The sequence below is a fragment of the Trachypithecus francoisi genome, unplaced genomic scaffold (assembly GCF_009764315.1).
Source record: "Trachypithecus francoisi isolate TF-2019V2 unplaced genomic scaffold, Tfra_2.0 Contig00646, whole genome shotgun sequence".
NCBI classification, from domain to species: domain Eukaryota; kingdom Metazoa; phylum Chordata; class Mammalia; order Primates; family Cercopithecidae; genus Trachypithecus; species Trachypithecus francoisi.
Window position 1 is genome coordinate 37795 of NW_022680792.1, and position 23392 is coordinate 61186.

A 23392-nucleotide genomic window follows, 5' to 3' on the forward strand; every position below is an offset into this window, starting at 1 on the left:
CAGTCCTAAAATCTGGGCTGGAATCGCAGAAGGAAGGCATTGGAAAGCAACAGATTCCCTAGTCCAAAGCTGGTTTTTGATGAACCTAGAAACAGGACCAAGAGAAGTGAATTTGCCTAAGGCCCTGACAGTGTCTCACGGTACCATTTCAACCTTGCAGTTTCTTGATCTATTTCTTTAAATGATTAGTCATGCTTCCTCTGATTCCTATATAAACGTATTCCTCATGCATTCTTTTGTTTCAGTGAATTATTGCGGTGCTACCATGTAACAGTATTTGAGTCAAAATGTGGCAGTGTTTATCCCTTTCCAAGGTTTTTAGTTGCCCAGTTTGTCAAAGTTGTGCTTACAGTTTCTTGTTGGTTGCAAGGTGTCCTTTCAGAAGCCAATTGTGTGGTGTATTTACATTGATTGTTGGAGGTAGTTTGGTTAGAACCTACTTCAAGTGGCTGGAATGGGCCTGGGGGACAGTGACAGCTGCCTGCTTCATGGGCAGAGATGAAGTAATTGCTTCCTGGGAAGTACCATCCTCCTGGCCACACTCTCCAGTCCATTTCGGTTGTGTTGGTTTCCTCACATCTGCACATTTCTGGCTTCGTGTGAGTCTCATTTATTTGAGCATATGACTTCAGGCTGTGGGGAAGAATGGCCATTTTAGCGCAGAGATGCACACAAAGGAACAACTGGCTAAATGTGAGTGAAGACATTCTTAGGGGGGTTTCATTTCTTTTATTCTGTAACAGGCAGTCTGGGAAGCATTCTGGACACGTGGCCTGCGCTGTCACAGTTCCTCCTTGCAGGATCGAAGATGTTTGGAGATTGTAGTGATAACTGTTATCATTGAGAATGTCATTCTCACAGGCTCTAATAAGTCAGGATTTATTCAGTGTTAATTTGTTAAAGACAACTGTATTTCTAGCCGAATCCATGTTAGACGTTTCTCCTGGCAGTGTTGCTGGGGCTATTCCCATGGCTTAGTCTTAGGGAAGCACACGCCTTTGAATACTACTGAAGCTGTGAGGACCCAAAGCGCACCAGAGTACTTTTGCCATATGGGATGTTAGTCACTGATACACGTCTCAGTCAGACCTGATGGATTCGTGACTCTTTCCTTTTTTAATTTTTTAATTTTAATTTTTAATTTTTGTTTTTTAAGAGCACAACCCCTCAGGTGGCCACCATGAATCTCTGGTGTTTTCAGTTGGCTGCAGCCTATTTGCTGTCACTGGTTCAAACATTTTTGAAGCCTGATGATGCTTCCTCTGTTTTTCTTCTGCTGTGTGACCTCCATGCCCGCAGGGTTCAAGACTGTCAGAGCTGGGAGCCCCCTTCACAACTACCAGGGTTTCCGGAACCTCCTTTATCTAGCCCTGGGGATGGAAGAGATGTCATCAGAGGTGAAGGCTTATTAGGTTTACATGCCATTGATAACGAATGAGGAGGTTTTCTTTTATATAAGGGGAGCTTCTTATAATGTGCTTTAGTAGGGTAAAGAAGCTTTTGAGGTTTGCTTTCTCTGGAAAGATAATTTGTGATCCTGCCCTTGCTTTCAACAAAAATATAATTTGCATACCAGTGCATGTTGTGTTACTGAGCACTGGCTGACAAATGGTTCTTTTTTTTTTTTTTTTTTTTTTTTTTTTTTTTTTTGAGGCGGAGTCTCGCTCTGTCGCCCGGGCTGGAGTGCAGTGGCCGGATCTCAGCTCACTGCAAGCTCCGCCTCCGGGTTTACGCCATTCTCCTGCCTCAGCCTCCCGAGTAGCTGGGACTACAGGCGCCGCCACCTCGCCCGGCTAGTTTTTGTATTTTTAGTAGAGACGAGGTTTCACTGTGTTAGGCAGGATGGTCTTGATCTCCTGACCTCGTGATCCGCCCGTCTCGGCCTCCCAAAGTGCTGGGATTACAGGCTTGAGCCACCGTGCCCGGCCGACAAATGGTTCTTAACTCGTCATTCACTCAACCACTGTTTCTTGAATGGCATATGTGTGCCAGCTGTAGTAGGAACTTGCTAGGCTCTAGGACTAACCCTTATGAAACGGGGGTCCTGGGGGAAGAAAATGCATATAACTATAAACGTTTGAGGGGATATCAGAGGGAGTGCCTATGGGTGCAAAACTTCGTTCATTCATTGCCCCATCTAGGAGGTTTTGTGTCTTAGCAGCGTGTTCCATAGCAACACATCCTTCTATCAAAATATTCATCGTATTATTTTGAAATTCTCTGCTTAGGTATGTGTTTTTCCAACTAAGTTTAGAACTGATTAAGGACAGGCTATGGGGTATATATTATATATATCTACACACACACATATATTTATATATATATTATGATTGTAAATATACTATATATTTATGTATATATACACATTTCTCCTCTCTATATATATACATACACCACACACACATATACACACACACATATATATGAAATACACACACACACACACACTTCTACTGCCAAGCACAGAAAGTGAAAACTGGGCAAGGGTTATTTTAGTGTTCATGAAAAAATAGATGTGTTTAGTTGAGAGCGTCCTTAAGTTGCCAGGGGAAAGACAGGATGGATTCACAAAGGGAGATAGTGTTGTTGTTTTTTTTCTTCTTTGTTTAACTCTTGAATTCGAAATAATCTAGACTTATTGAAAAGTTGCAAAAATAGTACAGAGAATTCCATATGCTCTTCCCTCAGATTCCCCAAACATTTCACCCCATTTGTACTTTCTCTTTCTCTCTCTGTGGATATATATATATATATATACTTTTTTCTGAAATGTTTGAGAGTGGAAGGTAGAATGCAGGGCAGGGTGAAAGGCGGAAGGAGAGAGGTGTGTTGGGAGGCTTTTTTTTTTTTTTTTTAACTTTCTGAGATGGAGTTTCGCTCTTGTCACCCAGGCTGGAGTGCAATGGCACGATCTCGGCTCACTGTAACCTCTGCCTTCTGAGTTCAAGTGATTCTCCTGCTTCAGCCTACCGAATAGCTGAGATTACAGGCACCCACCACCATGCTCGGCTAATTTTTTGTCTTTTTAGTAGAGGCATTTCACCATGTTGGCCAGGCTGGTCTTGAACTCCTGACCTCTGATGATCCACCTGCCTTGGCCTACCAAAGTGCTGGGATTACAAGCGTGAGCCACTGTGCCTGGCAATTGCAGTAACCCAGAGCGCTATGATGAGGACTGGACCTGGTTGGAAATGATGAGAAAGGTGAGAAGTGGTTAGGTCTGGCATATATTTTGAAAGGAGAGTTTAAATGGGTTGAATGACAAGAGAGAGAAAAAGAAGTTTTAAGGATGATGTCAAGGATTTTGGCCTGAGTAACTGGAAGATTACTCAGATGCTGTTATTGAGATCGGGAAGACTATGAGAGGAGTAGGTTATAGCAGGGGGAATCAAGTGTGTTTTGGGCATGCTAAATTTAAGGTCCAAAAAGAGATGTCAGGAAGTGTTGGCTGGGTGCGGTGGCTCACGCCTGTAATTCCAAAACTTTAGGAGGCTGAGGTGGGCAGATCACGTGAGGTCAAGAGTTCAAGACCAGCCTGATAATTATTAAAATCAATCATTGATGTTTACTAGTTAATCATATTATTGCTCCTAATACCCCAGGGGGTGTACACCTACCTGTGATGTTGTTCCTAATATCCAGGGACAGAGACCATGATTTTAGTGTTAATATCGCAGTAGGTGTGCACTCACCCTGTGACACTGATCCTAATATCCAGGGGGGTAGAGTATGACATGACTCCCAACATAGCAATGAACGGACAGCCACCCGGTGATATTGCTCCTAATATTCATGGAAGAAGCGTATGATATTATTCCCAATATCGCAGGGAGGGTACAGCTCTTCTGTGATATTGTTTGTAGTATCTGGAGGGGGAGAGGATGATGATAATTCCAGTATCGCAGACTGTGTTCCGCCCTGTGATACTGTTATTAATATCCTGGAAGGGAGAGGATGATATGACTCCCCATAGAGCAGGAGGCGTACACCCAGCCTGGGATATTGTTCCCAATATCCATGGAGAGGAGAGGCTGATATTACTCCCAATATGGCAGGGGGTGAACATCCACCCTGTGATATTCTTCTTAATATTCCAAGGCTGAGAGGCTGATATTACTCCCAGTATCGCAGACACTGTACACCCCCGTGTGATACTCTTCCTGATATCCGGAAGGGAAGAAGATGGTATTAATCCCCATATCACAGGAGGTGAACATCCACTCTGTGGTATCTTTCCTACTATGCAGGAGGAGAGAGGATAATATTATTCCCAATATTGCAGAAGATGTACACGCCCCCCCGTGATATTGTCCTTAATATTCCAAGGCACAGAGGACGATGTTACTCCCAATATCACACAAAGTGTACACCCCCCAGTGATGTTGTTCCCATGATCCAGGAGGGAAGAGGATGATATGACTTTCAACCCCTGCCCCCTGCAATGCTGTCACCCTGCAACACCGACACCCAGCTCAACCCGACATAAGACCAGAGGTGCTGGCTGGGGGTGTTCATTGCTTCTCTTTTCTCCCTTGCCAGACTCAGTAGAGGAAGCTGAGACTGAGCAGCCACAGGAATAAGGTAGGTTATGCCTGCAGCTCAGGCTTCCTCTGGTTATGAGCTAGGCCTTGGGGTAACGCCGGGGGAGGTGACAGAGCTGAGTACGGTGGGCATTGGACGCGGCTGTCACCCCTCTGTGGTGTGGGCTGGGGGCTTGGGGGACATCACCTGAGGTGGGCCTGAACCTCCCGTCTACTCTGGCACTGGAGGCCGTGGGGTCCCACACTTCTTCCAGTGAACATGCTGACCCCCGCCCGGTCCCCGACCAAGGTGGGGCATCCTTTCCACTGCTGGGGCCCACATGTAGCTGTGGGGTCCTTTCTCATGACCTGCAGAAGCTGCAGTTCGCCTCGTGCTCTGCCTCAGAGATGGGAGGCCACACTGCCCTCAGCGGGTAGCAGAATTCAGAGCCTTAGGTTGCAGGGGCCTCAACTGAGGTCCCTGAAGGGTCTGCTCCTTCCTGAGGGGAGCCAGTGGGGAAGGGAAGGCTGTTGTAGGTTTGCCTCAGGGAGGGGGTGGTTCCACCCTCTGCCAAAGTCACTGGAGCAAAGGCACCTGGCTCTCCAGCTGCCCTGGAGGCCAGGGTAGTGGCTGGGAGGGGCTGTGTGCCTCTGCCGGGTGGGGGAGATTTCTTAGCTAATCTAGTGTAGTCAAGTCAGACACTTGCCTCTAAATCATATTTCTTTATTTAATCCAAGGCTTTACAGATGAATAGGGAGGCAATTTGCATTGAAAATATTTTTTACATGTGAGCTTGAAACAGAGAGTCTGTTTAAATCTAGGTTTTTTCCTTCCCAGTAATGCCTCCTTCCATTCCAGGTTTTCCAACAGGAAATGCGCTCGTTTGCTCACCTCTGGGAGGGGGCTTTGGCTAGGAATCCACTGAAGCCAGCAGGCGCCAGTGGGCTGCTTGAGCAGCCTGGCCTTTGTTAACCCTTTAGGAACTGTGGGCTTCAGGTTTTCAGACCCTCCAAGGTGAAGGTGGCCTCAGAGGCCTGGAAGCTTTCCCATCCTTCCTGCAGGGATGATCCGTTTCCCTGCACGGAGCTGGGTACATGGGTACAACACCCCTGTCCTGTGCCATCGGTGGCTTTGCCAATTTTGCACAGCAGCTTTTGAGCTGATCAATAGCTCTGATTGGCTGTTGAGGATTTCATGGATTCCGGTACCCCACCGGGGGCCCATATGCTGACAGAAGTTACATTTGTAGTTGTGGTGCTGCATACACATGGGTCCAGTTAGAAGGCTTTGATTCTTTCTAAAGGGAAAGGCATCTCTGAGGGATCGCTGAGCTGACATAGTCTCCTCAAACCATGCTGTCAGGTGGGCGACAAAGCAGGACAGGAGGGTGATTTTGTAGGAGAGTCAGGCCGTGAGCCTGCGTGTTCTCTCTGTCCCCATACTGCCAGAGTTCCTATGTGCTCCAGGTCCCGGGTTTGCATTGCACATAATTCTCAAGGGCTCATGGCAAGCTGGGCCAGGGACACAGAGGGTGGGGATGTGGGGACCCTGCCCCCAGTGGACCAAGGACTCACTGCTGGACTCTAATCTGTCTAGGTGTTTTTGTGACTTGCAGAAATACCTCCACCTTGCCTGGGCCTGGAGCCAAAGGAGACCCTGCCGAAGGTGAAGAATGTTCTGGAACAATGCAAGACCTGCCCAGGCTGCCCCCAGGAGCCAGCGTCCTGGGGTCTCTGTGCAGCATCCAGCAACATGAGCTTGCAGGACCCCGAGGAGCCCTCCTTCTGCTTGGAAGCTGAGGATGAGTGGAAGGACCCAGAGGCCCTGAGCTCATGGCTGCTGTTCCTGAACGCCCTGGGTACAAGGCCAGCTTCCGTGGCCTCTATGATGTGGCGCTGCCATGGCTGAGTAGCGTGTTCTGCAGCTTTAGCAATGAGGAGGAACTGACTGGGCGCCTGGCACAGGCCCGAGGGGTGGCCAAGAAAGCTGGCCTCCTCATGTCCCCAGCCAGGCTCTGCTTCCTCCTGGGACGGCTGTGCAGCAGGAGGCTCAAGCTGTCCCAGGCCCAGGTGTACTTTGAGGAAGCACTGGGGGCCCTGGAGGGCAGCTTCGGGGACCTGTTCCTGGTGGTGGCTGTGTACGTCAACCTGGCCAGCATTTACTGGAAGCAGAACCGGGAGAAGTGCACACAGGTGCTCCTGGGGACGCCCGGCCACATCTGCAGCACCGAGGCGGAGGGGGAGCTCCTGCAGCTGGCGCTGCGGCAGGCGGTGGGTGGCCAGAGCCTGCAGGCCGAGGCCCGGGCCTGCTTCCTGCTGGCCAGGCACCACCCGCACCTCAAGCAGCCCGAGGAGGCCCTGCCCTTCCTAGAGCAGCTGCTGCTTTTGCACAGGGACTCGGGAGCCCCAGAGGCTGCGTGGCTCTCAGACTGCTACCTACTCCTGGCTGACATCTACAGCTGCAAGTGCCTGCCCCACCTGGTGCTGAGCTATGTCAAGGTGGCCTCATTGAGGACACGGGACTTCCTGGTCGGCTTGCTGAGGAGCGTGAACCTGGTGCTCCAGAACGCCCTCCAGCCCCACAGCCTCCCCACCCAGACTTCCTACTACCTCAGGTGAGCACTGGCCTCCCTAACCCTGGGCACAGGCCAGGTCCTGTGCGGATTTCTCCATGCCAGCCTGGTCCAGCTGTACAGCCACCATGGCTACCATGGCCCAGCCATCACCTTCATGACGCAGGTGGTAGAAGCCAGTGCTGTTGCCGGAGTCCGTGCCATCGTGGACCACCTGGAGGCCCTGGCCTGGCTGCACGTGCTTCATGGACAGAGCCTCGTGGCACTGAACATCCTGCAGTCTGTCCAGGATGCAGTGGTGGCCAGCGAGGACCAGGAGGGTGTGATTGCCAACGTGGTGGCCATGGCTCTGAAGAGGACGGGCCAGACGAGGCAGGCAGCCTAGGGCTACTACCGCACCCTGCGGGCGGCTCACGACCTGGGCCAGCAGAGGAACCAGGCAGTGGTGGTGGCCAACTTCGGGACCCTGTGCCTGCACGCGGCTGCTCAGCACTACCTCCTGGGGGCCGTGCAGCTGTTCTCGAGGCTGCCCTGCGGTGAGTGTGGCCAGGACTTCACCCACATGCTCCTGTAGCTGGGCCACCTCTGCACCCACCAGGGCCCGGCCCAGCAGAGCAAGGGCTACTACTAGTGGGCCCTTCTGGTCGCCGTGGAGATGGGTCATGTGGAGAGTGAGTGCCCCTCCTGTGCGCCTTCTGGGGCCACTCGGGTCAGGGCACACCTGGGGTTTGTGATTCGGAAACAAGTGGTGGTTTTTCCACCATTGAAAGTGCTGAGTTGTGGCCAGCAGCGGATGTTGGCAAGCGCCCTGGAGACAGGCGGTTCCCACGCAGGGCCAGGCCCTCTGTGCCCTACTGGGGCAGCCAGCTCTTCCTGGTTTGCCCAGGGACCACCCTGCCTTGAGCACTGAAAGTCCTGCATGCTGGGAATTCCTAGCCATAACCCTGGGATCAAGGCAGGCTCTGCTGAGCTGGGACTTGGGGCCCCTCCATGAGCCAGGCCCTGAACGCCGTTTCTTGTGGACGTGTTATCTGCTTGGTATGTTGGCAGTATGCGCACCTGTCATCCCACTTCACAGAGGACATGGGGCGGGTGATTGCCGAAAGCCGCAGAGCAGTTCATGCAAAAGTAGCTCATTGTGCAGAGTGTGCCAGGCCCCACCCACAAATGGGGCTTGTGGGGTCCTCGGGTGGCAGGGACTGAGCGTGGGAATGTGAGGTTCAGGCCAGAGAAGCCACAAAAGGGTGAGTGGCGTGATGGCAGGGCAGCACTTGGCCCCGGGTTAGGGAAGCCTCTTTAGTCTGGGACCAGAGGGTTGAGAGGATTCAGTCAAGTATAGGTGGTGGGGGAGGGGCTAGTGGTGTAGCCTGTGTGAAGGACCAGGGATGAGTGAGTGGGGGTGAGTGAGTGGGAGTGTGAGCGGGGATGAGTGGAGTGTGAGCGGGGGTGAGTGAGCAGGGCTCATGCAGGGAGGTGCGGAGTTGGGAGTGGGTGGGTTGGGTGCTGGATGGTGAGCAGCTCTTCTGGAGAGCTAAGCAGAGCCTGGGGCCTCAGGCTGTGGCTTGGCCTTTTCCCCAAGAGCACTGGGGAGCCATGGAGTGCTGTCGAGCAGTCACTGCACACTGAGCAGTAAACGGACAGTAGGTGGGCAGGGCTGTCCGAAATCTAGGCCGCAGAGGATAGTTGAGTCCAGGGAAATGGCCGAGACAAGGGATACTGTTGTGGGTCCCCTCTGCCTTGCAGCACTTTGTCATGGCATAGTGAGACCACTCAGAGGTGCCTCCTGTGGCCTGGACCAGAGCCAAATCTGCCCATTTCCCAGCACAGGCCTGGCACCCACTCCTGGCCCTAGGAGGGATGAGATTTTGGAAAGGACCGTGTGAAGGGGCCCCGGTCCCACACATCTGCTCAAGGAGGGGTGGGGGGTTCATACCCAGGCTTCTTCCCCAGGGGCATTCTCTGACTGGAAGGAGACCCTCCAGGAACCCAGCGCCCCAGCCCCCACTGTAGCCTCTGGTGATAGCCTATGGCACCTCCTCCTACGAGGCCCTCCCCGGGGTGCTGGGGGATTCAGACTTGCAAATGCAGGCCAGGGAATGGGGATCCTGCTTCCCTGTCTCCCCACCCTGTACTGAACGGTTGAGGAGACCGAGGGCGGGGCTGATACCCCACATGCTTACTTGGGGTCATTTTTGAGTCACTTTCGGTAGTTTGTGTCCTTCTAGGAGTTTGGCTGTTGTGTCTAGATGGTCTGATTTGTTGGTGTACAATTGTTCGTAGTGTTTTCATGGAATCCTTTTATTTCTGTCAGGTCGGCAATAATGTTTCCTCTTTCATTTCTTATTTTAGAAACTTGGGTTTTTAATTGTTTATTTATTTTTATTAGAGATGCGGTCTCATCATGTTCCCCCAGGCTGGTCGTGAATGCTGGCCTCAGCGATCCTTCCACCTCGGCCTCACAAAGCGCTGGGATGACAGGCGTGAGCCGTGGTGCTCAGTCTCTGATTTTAGTCATTAGTGTCCTGTCTTTTCTTGGTCAGTCTGGTGAAAGATTTGTCAATTTTGTTATTATTTTCAAAAAACCCACTTTTGGTTCTGTTGATTATCTCTTTTGTTTTTCCATTCTCTGTATTTTTACTTCTCATTTCCACTCTCATGTTTATTATTTTCTTCCTTTTATTCGCTTTGGGTTTAGTTCATTCTTTTTCTAGTTTCTCAAGGTGGAAGGTTAGGTTTTTGATTTGAGATTTTTCTTCTTTCTTTGAATGTAGACATTTACAGTTATAAATTTTCCTTTCAGCACTGCCTTAGCTGCATCTTGGAATTTTTGATACGCTGTGCTATTTTTTTTTTTAAAGACAGAGTTTTGCTCTATTGCCCAGGCTGGGGTGCAGTGTTGTGATCTTGGCTCACTGCAACTTCTGCCCAGGCTGGGGTGCAGTGTTGTGATCTTGGCTCACTGCAACTTCTACCCAGGTTCAAGCCATTCTCATGCCTCAGCCTCCCGAGTAGCTGGGATTACAGATGTGCACCAACCCACCCGGCTAATTTTTGTATTTTTTTTTTTTTTTATAGAAGTGGGATTTCACCATGTTTTCCAGGCTGATCTCAAACTCCTGGACTCAAGCGATCCTCCCACCTCGGCCTCCCACAGTGCTGGGATGACAGGTGTGAGCCACCGTGCTGGCCCGGGCTGTGCATTTGTTTGCATTCTTCTCAAATTAGTTTTTGGTTTCCCTGACGGTCTCTTTGACTCACTGGTTGTTTAGGAGTGTAATTTCCACATATTTTTGAATTTCCCACATTTCCTTCTCTGTTGATTTCCAGTTTCATGCCAGTACAGCTGAAGAGGACCTCTGCTTTGGTCTCAGTCCTTCTCCATTCACTGAGGCTCGTTTTGTGGCCTGGCACATGGTCTGTCATGGGGAATGTCCCATGGGCGCTCGAGAGGACTGTGTATTCAGCTGTTGTTGGGTGGTGTAACAGATGTCCATTCGGTGTACCTGGTTTCCAGTATTAATCTCCGGAATGTTTCTGACACTAGAAAACCAGAAGCTTTCCACCGTTCCCAGTGCCCTGGCTTGGGAGAGGCCAGTGAGCCTGTGGGTTTGGAGCCTGGTTGCATGAGAGAAGCATGTGTGGGAATGCCAGGGGCTGGCTTGGAACCCCATTCCCCCAACATGATGCCGTGTGTGGCAGACATGACGCTTGGCTTTGCTCTCTCAGGGTTCCATGTGTGACAGGGGCTACTTGTGCCCCTGGCCTCATCAGCTCAGGCTGAAGGCGGCCCTGGTCCTGGCCGGAGGGGATTTGTGAAGCAGAAACAGATGGCCTGGTGCAGCGGCTGAGCCTGGCCAGGACCTCGACCCTGGGAGTTGGAAAGAAGGCCGGCCTCTACCATGAGCATCTGCACTAAGGTGTGCCCATGTCACAGTGTGCTCGGCGTCTGCCTTGGCATGGGTGCATGGCCTGTCTGCGCTCAGGCTCCCCGCCTATGGGGCCCAGGCTCACAGAGGTGTGAAAGAGGCAAGCACAGCACAGGGGCCTTCGAGCCCAGCCAGCCTCGCTTCGATGCTGGGAGACTAATGTCTTCCATTTTGTCTTCTGCCCAGGCCAGCTGCGGGCCGTCCAGCGGCTGTGCTACTTCTACAGCGTCGTCATGCTCAGCTAGGCCCAGTGTGTCCTCTACCACGAGCTCCAGCTCTCCCTGGCCCACAAGGTGGCCGACAAGATGCTGGAGGGGGCAGCTCCTGGAGACCATCAGTCAGCTCTACCTGTCCCTGGGCACTGAGCGGTGAGGGCTGGCTTTGCAGTGGTGGAGGTGGGGGCAGGTAGGGCAGGGAGGGGGGCTCTGGGAATCTGGCCCAGGGCCCCAGCAGCCCCTCTCCTTTTGATCATTTGGTTCCTTGGCATCAGATGCTTTGAGCTGGTGGGCCTGGGGTTGTCCCAGGGCTGCTGCTGGCCGGTGAGTCCCAGCTTGAGCCTCCTTTGTTGGGTCAAAGGTTATCTCAACCCCAGCAGAGGCAGTATGTGCACTCTGGGCTGTTCTTCCTGCTATGGTGGCTTTTGTCATCTGACCTGCCTGCCCCGAGTCTTCACTCCTGACCTTCATCTGTCCCCTTAAATGTGACCACAGCAGCTACCTGTGGCTTCTCTCCCACAGAAGACAGAGCCAGTTGTGTCACATGCTTCCCTGGGGCAGGGTTTCAAGGTCTCACATCCCATATGTGGCCCACTCAGCTTCCCCTGAGCATCCTGACCTGGTGGGGTAACCATGACCCTGGCCACCCCACCCACAGGGCCCGGTGACGTTGCTGCAGTCGCACCCCCTTGAGTGTCAGACTTACTGAGAGAGCAGGGAAGGAGCCAGATTCCATGGGGACCCGGGAGACTGGCTCCAGTCTAGGCCTCAGGTTCACAGAAGGAAAATGGGCCAGTGTGCCAGAGCCATGCTTCTCAAAGTGTAGTCCGTGGACCAGCAGAGCAGCATCCATGTCACCTACGAGTTTGTGGCAAGTGGGAGTTCTGGGTCCTGCCCCAGGCCTGTGGAGCCGGAAGCTCTGGGGGCAGGGCCAGCAAGCTATAAGGACAGGCCTCCGGGTGACTGTGATGCCTGCACACCTTGAGAACCATTGGCCTAGATAGCCTCTGAACACTAACGGCTCCTGGTGTGTCTGAAGAAGACACAGGCCATGTCTGGGAGGCAGGGGAGCTGGACTAGCACACTCCTCCTGCCACAGGGCAGCATGATGCTCGATTCCCTCAGAAGGATGTCCTTCATCTTTTCCATGCCATGTGTGTTCACCCTGGCCCTCCCAGCAGCCTGGGAAGGGCGGAACACTGCACACACAAGAGGGCCGTTCCCAGTCCCCACATGCCAGATTCATCTGTCACCAGACCCACGGGAGGAGGCAGACTGGTTCCAGGAGGATGAGAGCCCTTGTTCTGACACCTGTGTCTGATTCCAGGGCCTACAGATCCACTCTGGACTACACCAAAGGAAGTCTGAGGATTTTCATTGACCTCCAGAAGAAAGAGAAGGAGGCGCATGCCTGGCTGCAAGCAGGGAAGATCTACTACATCCTGTGGCAGAGCGAGCTGGTGGACCTGTACATCCAGGTGAGTGGCAAGGGATGCAGGACGATGCCTGTGCTGTTCACTCTCTGTCCATCCACCCATCCATTCATCCTTCCATCCATCCCTCTCTCTCTCCATCCATCCATCATTCATCCATCCTTTTATCATCCATCTATTCACCCATTTATCCATCCATCCATCATCCATCCATTCTTCCATCATCCATCCATTCTTCCATCATCTTCCTATACACCTGTGGGTCCTTCCATTGATCCATCCATCATACATACATCCGTCCTTCATCATCCATCCATTCACCTGTTCGTCTTTCCACGCATCCATCATCCATCCCTATGTCCATCCATCCATCCATCATTCCATCTATCTTTCCATCACCCATCCAACTGTTCATCCATCCATCCTTTCACCTCTTCGTCCATCCATCTTTCCATTATCCATCCAACCATCTTCCATCCATTCACCTGTCCATCCATCCGTTTATCATCCATCCATCCATTCACCTGTTCATCATTCCATCCATCCATCCGTCCATCCATCCTTTTATCATCCATTCATTCAGCCACCATCCATCCACCTGTTCGTCTATTCATCCATCCATCCATCCTTCCATCAACCATCCATTAACCTGTTCATCCTTCCATCCATCCACCATTCATCCATCATCCATCCTTCTATCAACCATCCAATCACCTCCTGTTCATCCTTCCATCCCATCATTCATCAATCCTTCCTTCCATCCATCATCCATCCATTCATCTGTTCATCCTTCCATCCATCATCCTTCCATCCATCCATTCACCGTTCGTCCATCATTCATCCATCCACCACCAATCTACCTATTAATCCATCCCTCCATTCATCTATCTGTCCATTTGTTTATCCATACATTCATCTATCCACCATCTATCCATCTATATGTACATACATCATCTACCCTCCACCCAGCCATACATTATCTACCCACCCATACAGACATACACACATCATTCCACTCAACCGTCCATCCATCCAAACATTAATCTATCCACACATCCATCCATCCATGTGTCTACATCTCATCGATTCATCCATCCCTCCACTCATTCCTAAGCCACTGCTGAGCACTTGTTGTGTGCCTTTCCCCTCCCTCTAACTGGTTCCCTCACATCCTCCCCCAGTGGCCAGCATCTTCTCCCTGAGGGCAGAGGCGCGGCCCCTCACAGTGCCCAGAACCTGCTGGTATACAGCACATGCTCAAATAATGTGACCACTCAGTTAACACACAGAAGAACTTGCTCCAAGCGACACGTGGCACATCTCCTTACAAAATGAATCTATCATAGTGGCTGTTTTCAGAGGCTTTCCCAAACACAGTGTGATCTGGAACAAACTGTGAAGCCCACGAGCCTGGTGAAGCTTTCATTATTGAGCACCTGCTGTATACCTCCTTGAGCTGAGAAGAGGGATCAAGAGCTCATGGCCAAGAGGGGACCAGGCCCACCCACAAACACTGTTGATGTGGCAGGGATGTGGCAATGCAGAAAGGAGCCAGGGGATGGGCTTCCAGCAATCTGGGGGCCACGGAGACTGGTTTGAGTGCAGGGGGAGTGGGCTAGGGCTATCCCTGGTGGTAGGATTCACAGGTGTCGGGCTCCTGGGCTGCAGCTGCTCAGTCACCTCCTGGGACTCAGGTGCATCAGTTCATTGTCCTCATGCCAGTGCTAGGGACAGCCTTATGCACAGGGTCTGAAAAATGCTCAGGTGTACCTGTAGTGTGTGAGAGGAAGGAGGCTGGCAAAGGTGGGCTTGGCCACCTTGCCAGGTGTGGTCTTGAGCGAACTTCTGCCTCCTTTCAGGTGGCACAGAATGTGGTCCTGTACACAGGTGACCCCAACCTGGGGCTAGAGCTGTTTGAGGTAACTGGAGACATCTTCTTCAATGGGGCCTGGGAGCAGGAGAAAGCTGTGTCCTTCTACCAGGTGAGCTGGCCTGTGGGCTGATGTGAGTGGGCCTCAGGGGGGCACCTGGAGGGCTGAGGCACAGGTGTGGCAGGGCAGAGGCCTCTCGCCTGGAGGCAGGGCCACCCATGCACATGCTTCGTTTCCCAGTGGTCTCACCGGAATGATATTGACCATGCCCCTGCCTGGGACAAACGCTCGGGGCCTGGACGTGACAATGGCTCTACCCTTGTACCTGATGATCTCAAGCAACCATGAGCGGGAAGTCCTGTCCCCATCTTCCAGATGAGGACACTGAGGCTCAGAGAGGCACAGGGACATGTCAAAAGACACACAGCATGTCAGTGGGAGGCCCAGGTCTGCATGCACCCTGAAGTGGGATGGCTTCTCCCTTCCTCTGAGCTCACGGTGTGGCTCAGCCCTGGGCACATGTGGTGCTTTTAGAGCAGAGAGGAGTGCTGGCTCCCCCCAGTCAGACCCCCAGTGCCCAGGTGGGAGAGGCTGGTCTGAGGCTGCCGGGTGTAGCTGGATGGGCTACTTGGGTGTCCAAGTTGTTGACTCTTCAGCCCCCAACTTGGGTGTCTGAACTGTGTCCCAGAGCACAGAGCTGTTTTGAGGCGCAGGGGTAGCTGGGGCGTGGGAAGCTCCAAGCACATGTTTGAGCTCTCAGGAAGGCGCTGGGCAAGGTGGGTGCTGCGGGAAACCTGACCCCACCTGCCTGTGTGGTAGGACTGGGTCCTGGCCCTGGCAGTGACTACGGGCAACCGCAAGGTGGAGCTGCAGCTACAGCTGTGCAATAAGCTGGTGACTCCTGGCCACACTGGAGAAGCCCCAGGAGGACTTGGAGTTTGCCTACATGGCCCTAGCATTCAGCATCACTCTGGGTAAGTCCCCTGAGCCCCCACCCTGCCAGGACCCACACTTTGCCAGAGCCCAGCCTCCAGGTCTGCAGGGCAGGAGCTGAAACAGCTGCTGGATTTTCCTGGTCTCCTGTCCAGGCAGGCAGATCTGCACAACCGGCTTCCCCGTCCGGCTGTGGGGCACAGCCAGAGGTCTCTCATGCAGTGCAGAGCTCCCTGCCTGACTGAGCTCTGCTTCCTCTGCCTGCTCCCGCTGCTGACCACAAGGGCCGCCCAGTGTGCCCTCTGCCTTCCAGACATGCCAGGCATCTCGTTGGTCCCTGTATGTGCCAGGCTTAGTGGCACATTCCCTTTCTCCCATGCCCTTCCCACCCTCATCAACCACATGGCTCCCTGGCTGATAAAATCCCAGTTCCCCTCCAGCAGTCTGCCCCTTAAGGCCGGGCATCCCCTGGTGTTGTGCCAGGGTCGTCTGTCCCTCTCCAGAGACAGGGAACCATAGGCAGGCCACGTGCCCCAGCGCCTTGTGCCCTGGGGCCCAGTACACAGTAGGTATACAGCTGATTCCCCAAGGTAAGGGGCTCTGATCGTGACACACCCAGGAGGAGTCGGATGTCACGTCTGTGGGTTGCATGGAGCTGGGGTGCCTGGGAGGACCTAGACTGCATGGCTTTTGGACTCCCCTGGTTAAAACCAGTGAGCAAAGGCAGGCGGCTATGTGTAGGCACAGAGCTGGGCCATCCAAGTCGGACTTTGCCAAAGCCTCACAGTAGACAGGGGCAGGCCTTATTAGTTCTGCTTTGCAGATGGGAAAGTGAGTCTGGGAACCCAGAAGGGACTGGCCAGAGCTGCCCAGGTGACTGGAGGCAAGCCAGGTGTGCTGCCCGAGATCTGTATACCTGCTCCTGAGGGGCCTGTGCCTGACTGCCCCAGGGAGCCACGTCCTCACACCTGCCTCTTTGGCCTGCCCCCCAGGGGACCGGCTGAACGAGCGCGTGGCCTACTACCGGCTGGCCGCCCTGCACCAGCGGCTGGGCCATGGCAAGCTGGCGGAGCACTTCTACCTCAAGGCCCTGTAGCTCTGCAACTCGCTGCTGGAGTTCAATGAGGAGACCCTCTATTACATGAAGGTGTACCTGGTGCTTGGTGACATCATCGTCTATGACCTGAAGGTGAGTGGGGAGGGACAGGGCTCTGGGTGTTCCCGGCCCCCTTGGAGTGGGATCTCCACAGACCCCAGGGGTCTGGGTTCCAGCCTTCCTTAGGAATAGCCCAATGGCTTCCCTGGAGCTCTGCACCCAGCTGGAGGAGCCAGCAAGGTTAGCAGATACAACCCAGCTCCAAGCTGGCCAGGCGCCACCCTCAAGAACTCAGTCTCAACCAGGGAGGCCGACACATGAGTGGGCAATGGTGGCCTCTGGGTAAAGAAGGGGAATTGTCAGTCACCTCCTGGAGGAGGTGACACCAAAGCTGAGTCTTGACAGTCAAATGTCAAGTTGGACATTTCAGAGGATGGTATCATCCTCACATTGAATCCACGTTGCAAGATCCAACCCAAATCCTGGCGCCTCCTCTAGGAAGCCTGCCCAGGGTGCCAGCCTGCACTGAGCAACTCCTTCCTGGAGTCCCGAGACACCTTGAATCTTCACATTACCCAGGAAGGGTGGGGTGGGACCAGTGTCTTACCGTCGGGTTCACAGACAGGGAAACCCCAGCTCAGGGCAGGTGCAGTGGGGCGGGGCCCTAGCCAGGCAGGCTGCGACCTTGCTGGATGGGGTCAGTCTCGAGGGGAGGTGCTGTGCTCCCTCTGCCCCCAGCCCTGCAGGGGTGGAGAGCTGGGACTGTCAGACTCAGACCTGGGGTGTCTCCACCCCTCTGCCCAGCAGGCACCGCCCCTCCTCAGCTATCGCACCGGCACCGCGTTAGTGCTCCTTATGGACTGAGGGGCCAGGGCGCTCCAGTCCAGGGACTGAGATCTTGGGGGCCTTAGAACAACATGAGGAGCTGGGGCAGCCCTAAGACCCCACCCCTTATCCCCCACCACAGGCCTGGGGCTGCCCAGAAGGCCCCCGCCCAGTGCTGGTGACACCTGATGGTCAGAAGCGGTCCCTCTGGCCTCCCAAGTCCCAGCCAGACAGGGAGGTGCCAGGTGTCAGACCCAGAGGGATGCTGCTCACCGCTCAGGGGCTCGCCTGGGACCCAGGGGACGAGCCTCCCAGAAGAGGCCTTTATCTCTCTTGGTGAAGCCTGCCGCCCACTCCGCCTGCCCGGGAGGAAGGAAAGGGCCACGTAGTACCTGAGAGGCAAAGTCCACGGTTGGGGGCGAGGGGCAGAGGCCTCCTTCACCTCCTTCCCATGCACAGCCCTCTGGGTCTCATCGTGACTATGCTGTCAGCCCAGGCCAGCTTCCCACAGGGAGGCCCCCTCGGAATTCCCCAAGGGCGGCTGTCTTTCCAAGGCCACACCCTCCTCCTTGTATAGGAGGCTCTGGACCCAGGGCCCAGAGGAGTGGGGGAAAAAGCCGGGCTGGATGGGGCCTGGAAGGCTGGCAGAGAGGCAGGGGTAAATGGGCATCTTTGCCGATTGCCTCTAAAATGGGGTCCCCTTTAGTCTACACGTGAGAGTAAGCCCTGGAATAGGGTGGATTAGGTGTATCCTGGCTCAGCCTGCCACTCACTAGCTGTTGCACACACTACAGGCACATGGAAATGCACACCCAAATGCACACAGGCACACGCACACACACAGGTACACAAACACGCACAGGCACACTCAGAGACATATGCTTTGGCTGGCTCCTTCCTGTTTAGTTGGGATGCCCCCACCCCTTCAGGAAGCCTTTGCCTTCCACCCCCGGCTGAGTCTGCGGCCTCCTGGGCCCCCCACAGGCTCCTGGGCTTCCCTCTGCCACAGCCCGGGCCACCTTTGTGGTCAGTGTTCACTCCCAGGTCCCTCAGACTGGGAGCAAGGACGTTAGGCTCAGCCATGCACCCAGCACAGAGTCCAGGGTTTGGCTGGGCCGGGGGCATTGGATGAGCAGTGGCGGTGACTCGGGGCCTTCTCATGCCCTTGCTCCGTGTGTGGGGTGGGGCAGTGAGGGAATGGACTGCTGCATCTTGGACTTTGTCCTTGGCCCTGGAGCCATCTTGAGGTGTAAAGAGGGACAGGCCAGGCATGGGTCTTAGAGAGGTCCCTTGAGTGACCCCCATGTGGAGGAGGCGCCTGGGGAGAGGCCGGGTGGGGGATGGGAGGGTCAAGGTGGAGGTCTGGGAGGCAGCATCCCAACCCAGGGATGGTGAGTTTGAGCCAAAGATTCATTGAAAATGGGAGTGGATGTCTGGGTAGTCACACTCCGTCAATATTTCAGGGAACATTGCCAGAGAGGACACCTGTGAGATGGTTTTGTACCCGGCCTGTCCCATGGAGGGCCTGGAAATGGTCAGCATGGACAGGGGCCAGAGGGGAGCCTGGGTCACTCAACGCTGTGCCCCTGCTGTGGCTTGGAGCCATGGGTCCTGCATGGAACTCTCAGAGCAGGCAGGATCTGCCCTGACCTCAGCCCATGGGGAAAGCAGCCACTGCCTGCAGAAAGGGTAGGACTGGGGCAGGAGGCTTGGGGTGAGTGGGGCATAGGGACAGTCAGGAAGGCTTCCAAAGATGTCAGGGTTGTCCTCACCTCCTGCAGCTGAGACCACAGCAGTGTCACAGGCTTCAGGGCTCATGGGGTGAGCCAGCATTGGCTGGACATGTGGAATGACCTGGAGACAGGAACGGCCTCTGGGAAGACGGGCTCCGAGTCCCCCTTTTGCTGAGCATGGCCTGTCCCCTTCAGGACCGGTTTGATGCAGCCGGGTACTACCAGCTGGCACTGGCAGCCGCCGTGGACCTGGGCAACAAGAAGGCACAGCTGAAGATCTACACGCGGCCGGCCACCATCTCCCACAACTTCCTCCCGGACCGCGAGAAGTCGCTCTTCTTCTAAGTCGCTCTTCTTCTACCGGAAGGCCAGGACCTTCGCCACAGAGCTCAACGTCCACAGGGTCAACCTGCCTCCTCTGCCACTCTGCAGGTGGGCCCTCTGCTTGGCCCCCAGCCACCCTCGCTGAGGACAGCATCCGAGGGAGTGGGTTTTGTGCGAGGATGGTCTCCTGCCTCTCCTGGTGTCTCCTGTGGCTCATTTTCTGGGAAATGGAGGCATGAAAGCAGGGTTCAAATAGCAATAAATGTTTTTTTGCAATAACATACTGAAGTCCCCAGGGCATCCTCCCCTGTGTGCTTCCTGGGTTGTGTCTAGGAGCCAGCTCCTTCCATGGTGGCAGCCCTCTGATCTTGGGGATGAGAAGGACCCTGAGTCCAACAGACCTGGGCCAGGTCACCATGAGCCTCGGTTTCCTCGGCGGCCAGCGGACAGAGGCGAGATGGTGGTGGAACTCCCTGGGCAGCTCCCTGCTCTCCCTGCTCAGAGCTTTTGCTGTAGGTCTCGTGCCGCCCTTGCCTTTAACCTTCAGGCCACTGTGCCCGGATGTGGGGGCTGCTAGTGTCCCTGTTCGCCATTGAAGAAATAGAGGCACAGAGAGGTTAGGTGTCTGGCCCACCATCACACAGCAGGTAAAGGCAGAGACGCAGAGCCCAGTACTGACCACCACACCACCCTGCCAGCCTGCAGCCAGGAAGGTGTCCCCCATTAGGACCCAAGGTCAGCTCCTGGACCTCTCTTGTGGTGTCAGGAGAGCCACAGGCCAGTGAGGGTGGCCCCGGGGATCCCTCACTCAGTGTCGTCTGCTCCCAGACTTGGTTGGGCCGAGCCTGGCCAGTCCCACCTCTGGCCACCGGTCAGCCCTGCGGGAAGTGAGATGCAGGGATCTCCGCCTGTGTAGACGCTGCTACCCAGTATTGAAAGGCTTATCTGGGCTGCCCCCCAGCCGTCCCCACATACCCCCTCCCCCTCCAGCCCTCATCCCAGTCCCTGGAATCCCAGGTTTTCCTTCTTGGAATCTCTTGGCCACAGGGAACACGGCTCACACGGTCTCTTTGCCAGTTTCTGGCAAGGAAACCGAGGTTCAGAGACTGTGGGTGTCCCACGTGGTTCTCACATACACTGCACTCTCCCAGGCCCCTCTTTTAAACACTTTAAATGAGGTGACATTCACATCGCATGCAATTAACTATTTCAATGCAAATAATGTGGTGGCATTTGTGCATTCACAGTCCTGTGCAACCACTCACGCCAAGTAGTTTCAAAACGTGTTCATCTCCCCAGAAGAAACCTGCCATCCTCACTAAGCTGTTACCCCTCCTTGGTATCCCCCAAGCCCCTCGCTAATGGAAGGGGAAACTGAGGCCCGGAGAGAGACTTGCCAGTGGGCGGAGCTCTGATAATAAGGAATCAGGCACCCATCTGCTGCTTCAGTCCTGGTTGGTTTTCCACCCAGCAGAGGTGACAGAGCCAGGAGGTTCTGGGAGCGCCACAGGTGTCACTGGTTCAGTCCTGGGTTGGTTTTCCACCCAGCAGAGGTGACAGAGTCAGGACCTTCTGGGACCCCATGCTTGTAGCCAGAGCCCTGCCCCGAGCTTCCCCACCAGGGGGCAGCAGAGAGCTTTCCAGAACCGGCTGCGGGGCTGGCGGGAAGCAGCAGGTCAGAGCTGCTGACAAACCTCACGTGGACCCCAGATCACGGACTCTGTGGGTTGAGTTTGGGAATTGGAGAGGAGGCCGCGTGATTGGAAACGTGAAGACAGCACGGCCTGGCTGGAGCAGCGGGAAGCACCGTCACGTTTACTGAGGACACAGACCTCCTGCCCGCTGGGCCGGGCCTGCAGCCACTCTTCTCGGGGTGGGGTCCGCAGGTCCGCGTTGCTCTCGGCCTCCGACCTGCCTCAGAGTCCAGGGCCTTTGGATCTGTGCCTCCCCATCTCCACCCACCCTGGCTGGTGCCATGAGGGGACTGGATCCTGGGATCCTGTTCCTCTTGGGCAGCAGAGACTGGGGAACCAGAGGAGATGATGGGTCTTCAAGCCCCACATTCAAACCCCAGCCCACCAAGCACAGTCTGGGGGTTTGGGGTGAGGGACTTGATGTCTCTGAGCCCCAGTTTTGTCACCACTAAAATGAGGCCGACATACTGGGGCAGAGTGCCCGCCCCAGGGCCAACAGAGGCCTGTTTCCTACTGACAATACCTCTTACTCCTAGGAACAGCTCCAACAACCACACACTAGGGAACACTCAACCCAGGTCAGCTTTTCAGAGGCACCTGAACCAGAGCGACTCCATCTTGAATGGGGGCTGGGTAAAGGGAGGCTGAGACCTGCTGGGCCGCCTTCCCAGGAGGCTAGGCATTCTTCCTCACAGGATGAGATAGGAGGTTGGGACAAGATACAGCTCATAAAGACCTTGCTGATAAAGCAGGTTGCAGTCAAGTCGGCCAAAGCCCACCAAACCCAAGATGGCCATGAGTGTGACCTCTGATTGTCCTCACGGCTAATTATGTGCTAATTATAATGCATTAGCTGCTACAAGACACTCCCACCAGCGCCAAGACAGTTTACAGGTGCCATGGCAACATTTGGAGGTTGCCCTACATGGTCTCAGAAGGGAGAGCAGAAACTCTCTGTTCTGGGAATTGCCCACCCCTTTCCTGGAACACTCATGAATTGTCCAACCCTTGTTTAGTGTATGATCAAGAAATAACCATGAAAATGGGCAACCAGCAGTCTTTGGGGCCACTCTGCCTATGGAACAGCCATTCTTTTTTTCTTTTTTCTTTTTTTTTGAGATGGAGACTCGCTCTGTTGGCAGAACTGGAATGCAGTGGCGTGATCTTGGCTCACTACAACCTCCACCTCCTGGGTTCAAGCGATTCTCCTGCCTCAGCCTTCCTAGTAGCTGGGATTACAGGCACCTGCCACCACACCCAGTTAATTTTTTGTATTTTAGTGGCGACAGGGTTTTGCCATGTTGGACCAGGCTGGTCTCGAACTTCTCACCTCAGGTGATCCACCTGCCTCGGCATCCCAAAGTTATAGGATTACAGGAGTGAGCCACTGAGCCTGGCCAGAGTTGCCATTCTTTTATTCCTTTTCTTTCCTAATAAACTTGCTTACACTTTTTGGACTCGCCCCGAATTCTTTCTTCTGTGAGATCCAAAAAACCTCTCTTGGGGTCTGGATTGGAACCACTTTCCAGTAACAAACTTGCTTAACCTCTCAGACCCTTCATCTCTTCATCTGTAACCAAAGACAAAGCCTCCCCTGAGGTTCCAAAAGTGTGAAGAGAATGCATGGGAAACGAGGGGCACAGAGGTGGTATGCAGAACCAATATCACAGATGTCAAGCCACTGTCATATTGGAAATAATATCATGCTCTTCCCCACAAGGTATGAGGAACAATATCACAGGGGGATGTGTACCTTCTCCAGTAGTGGGAGTAGTATCATCATCTCTTCCTTTAGATGACAGGAACAATATTACAGGGTGGGTGTACACCCCATGTGTTTTTGGAAGCAATGTCATTCTCTCGTCTTCTAGGTTTTACGATTCATATCACAGGCAGGATGTACACCCCTTGTTATATTGGACGGAGTCTCATCCTCTTTCAACCTGTATCTTTAGAACAATATCCCATGCGGGTTGTATATCTCTTCAATATTGGTAGTAATACCATCTTCTCTTTTCCCGGATATAAGAAAAAAATATCACAGGAGGGGTGTACACGCCTTGCAATGTTGTTAGTAATATCATCTTTCCCCTGTGGTTATTAAGAACAAAATCCCAGGGTGGCTGTACGGTTCCTACTTTATTGGGAGTAATATCATTCAATCACCCCCTGGATATCAGAAACCATATCACAGAAGAGTTGTCCACCCCCTTCGAGATTGTCAGCCATGTCATCTTCTTCCCACCTGG

The 23392-nt window shown here is 54.0% G+C and overlaps 1 pseudogene; it reads left to right on the forward strand.

Annotated features, from left to right (window-relative positions):
- Window positions 1-665: 665 nt before the first annotated feature.
- Window positions 666-19728, forward strand: LOC117087354 (annotated as a pseudogene).
- The last annotated feature ends 3664 nt before the right edge of the window (window positions 19729-23392 follow it).